Below are 3,530 nucleotides of genomic sequence, written 5' to 3'. Positions count from 1 at the left end.
GAAACGGAACTTACTGAGGTTAGTCTTGGAATACGTAAAGTTTTAGGGTTGTTTCTTTTTGACGAAACTGTACATTTTAATAAAAAGGTTTTTCACATTCGTGTTTACATCTTTATGACATAATCTTTTATCCTCCAGCAAATGTAAATAGTTTTTAAAAAGTGTGGGTTAGCATTAAAAATGATGTATAATATGACCTTTTGTATTATTCATCCATCTTTTTTGAAGTGCGCCCTTTGTAGTTATTATTTTAAACAGTAAAATTATGTAACAAAAGTGACTTATGTTGCACATGAAACAAAGCAAAGTGCTTACTAAAAATACATTTAGGGCAATTTTAAACTATATACCAGCAATTCTGTACTACTCTCAGGAAAATTGATTCAACATTGAACCTTATTATCAATATTTTGAACCATAATACGGGCAGAAATTGGGATTTTTTTCCCCACCTGTTTTGATGCATGTTTTTCGCGGTTATTTTTTCGGCAGTTAATTATGTAACACAGGAGTTTCCAACTTACATGAAGCTGGGGGCCGCAGTTAAAAACACCAGTCAAGTGGCGGGCCGCAACTTTATCAAAATTTTATATATGACTCTTTTATGTTTGAAGGAACAGCCACTCTCAAGAAAATTAGTTCAACATTGAACCACAGTATATTGAACCAAATTACGGATATTACGGCCTTTTTTCGTAGTAATTTTTTTAAACAATTAAACTTAATCACAAAAAGTTAGAATAACTTCTTTTACTTAAAAAGAAAAACTAAAATTAAGATATAGTACGAACGCATTTAAGATTATTTTTAACAATGAACCAGGTATTCTCAACAACTCTCAAAAAATTTGTTTAACGTAGAAATATATTATCGATGCTCTGAACCATAAGACGGTGACAATTTTCTGCAACCTTAATAAAATTTTAAATTGAACCATATTTATTTTCGAACAGAACCACAATATAATTCTTTATCTTACATACAACCATAATGGTTTAACCTAGTATCATATTAAGGTTGAAACTAATTTCAATGATTTTAACGTCTTGGCACTAGGCCAACTCCTCCAGTATGCAGTCAATCGGCGTATTTCGTCTCTTTATTTTTGATCGTCTAGTCCAGTGGTTTCCAACTGGCGGCCCGGGAGCCGCATCCGGCTCACGAAGCTTTTTTTGTGGCCTGCGAACTAAAATATTTTAGTTGTAATTTTTTGCGGACAGTTTTCGCAAAAATTCAATATGGGTTTAAAATACTTTTCTCGTTAATAAAAGCCTAATTTCTTCGTTTCTGTGAAATTTATCATACCAACGGTGCAAAAAAAAATTAATTCTCAGGTTTTGCATCCGAGAAAACATTTATTCAAATAAAGAAATAATCGTGTATGTTGCTCTTTTTTTTTTTTTTTTTTTTTTTTTTTTTTTTTTTTTTTGTATCTTGTGAATATAATTTTGCATGTGTGTATCAGAAATTTTCTCGAAGAAATTCTCCGATTTAACTTTTTGAAACCACTTATTTTGGACGAAAATATTTACACACTCATTTGTAAATTTTAAATTTAAAATGTAAATATCTATTCTCTGGTGGTTGCAGCAGACAAATCTCAATTTTGTCATTGAACATTTTGTGTGCTACTATGTAAGTTTTAATACCAACCTTTTTAAAGTTTTATATCTTAACAATTAGATATTTGTTGTACATTAATTGCTTAATACATGGGTGCACATTAAAGTTATTGCAGTTCGAATTTTTTAACATGCAATTAAATATTTTTAAAAATCTACTTCTTATTTTAATTTGTAATTCAATACTTTTGTTTTGTTCAACTTGGTAAAACTCTGACAGTAATAATTAACGTTCCTTCAAATATAAAAGAGTCGTACATAAAATTTTGATAAAGTTGCGGCCTACCATTTGATTTGTGTTTTTAATTGTGACCCCCGGCTTCATGTAAGTTTGAAGCCCCTGGTCTAGTCAGTTCCCGTTTTGTGCCACATGATTTCGCGATGAAATAATTCTCAAAATTGAGGAAATATAGCTCAAGGATTGCTGAATCGTCAAAAGAGAGAGTTTTATTTCTGCGAGTACACCTCAAAAACTACCTTTTCAAGCTAGTTACACAAAAAACTTACAAGCAGATTTCTATCAATCTCAAAACAACCTCATACACCTCATTATAAACCTTAGTAGGTATATTTTTTAATGTTTTTTTTAAAGTCAACGTTAAATAAACCTCAAATCGACCTTAATACCTGAAAACAACCTCATACACCTTGATTATAAACCTTGGGAAGTATATTTTTAATTGTTGTTTTGAAGTCAACGTCAAATAAACGTCAAATCAACCTTAATACCTCAAAATAACCTCAAGCAAATCTTATAAATACTTTAAGGTTTTGCAAGGAAATATTTTAAAAAAAATTAAGTGTCGATAGCAGCATAGGCGTAGACAAGAGCTAGGATAATTTAAAAAAACTCAAGTATTAATATTAAAACATGGTATTTTCATTTATATCAATTATATATTCATTTATATTACAAAGATTTTTAATTTTTTAAATACGCTGAAAAATTTTTATCATATTTCACAAATTATTAAATGATTTAATTAAAGTAATTATTAACGCAAAAAAAAAAAAAGAAAATCATGCATTCCTTAAAAAATTTCAAAAATTTTCAATATACCTCATTTAAAATGTCGTTTTTTCTATGGTTGAGGTCACGTTATGATCGACAATCAATATTAAAAAGTATTTCGATTAGGTAGTTTTAAACAGTAAATAAGATTTTGTAAACCGAGTCTTTTTGCTCATAAGGAAGCTTTTTCTATGATGGAAAATTTATTTTCGCAATATTGCTGACTTGCCAGTTAACTTGTTTTTCAAAATTCTTTAATTATTGTAATTATCTTTATCCAATCATTTTTATTAGAATGGGTTTACAGATTTCATATATCATTGAAGTTCAGCAGACTGCTCAGTCATATAATTGCAAAACTTGAGAAAAATTATTCTCTAAGAAGAAGTGCATAATCACGATAAAAAAAATTAACAATCAATTATTTTATAGTTTTTATAAACAGAAATATATTTTCTGTCGTTAAAAATAATGACTTAAAATATTTGAAAATTTTTGTCAAAATCAACACTGAAATTTACGAATAAGAAGAAATTACCTTTTGTCATATTATGAAATTGATGATATGTATGCTCATACAAATTCAACTAATATTGACTTTATAGCACTAGAATAAAAAAATTAAGATTTCAGACAAAGAAACCATTGCTATTTCGAGTAAAACTTTTAAAGTGAAAAGTACATTGTTATTAACATTGCTTGAGTCAGAATATTTTTGAATAGAGATTGTCTTCTTAAACAGTCAGTTTTTCAACTAAATGGTGATAAGCAATTAACCGTGTTAATGGCGATAAACAATTGATGCTTTATACTTTCTTACTCACACCAAGAGCACTAATATCCAAATATTCTTTCTTTAAAAAATATTTTTAATTCTAAAGTTTGAAATATGCTTC

The sequence above is a fragment of the Parasteatoda tepidariorum genome, chromosome 1 (genome assembly GCF_982258835.1).
Source record: "Parasteatoda tepidariorum strain Cologne lab strain chromosome 1, Ptep-v5.0, whole genome shotgun sequence".
Taxonomy (NCBI): domain Eukaryota; kingdom Metazoa; phylum Arthropoda; class Arachnida; order Araneae; family Theridiidae; genus Parasteatoda; species Parasteatoda tepidariorum.
Note: the sequence above shows the minus strand (reverse complement) of the source record.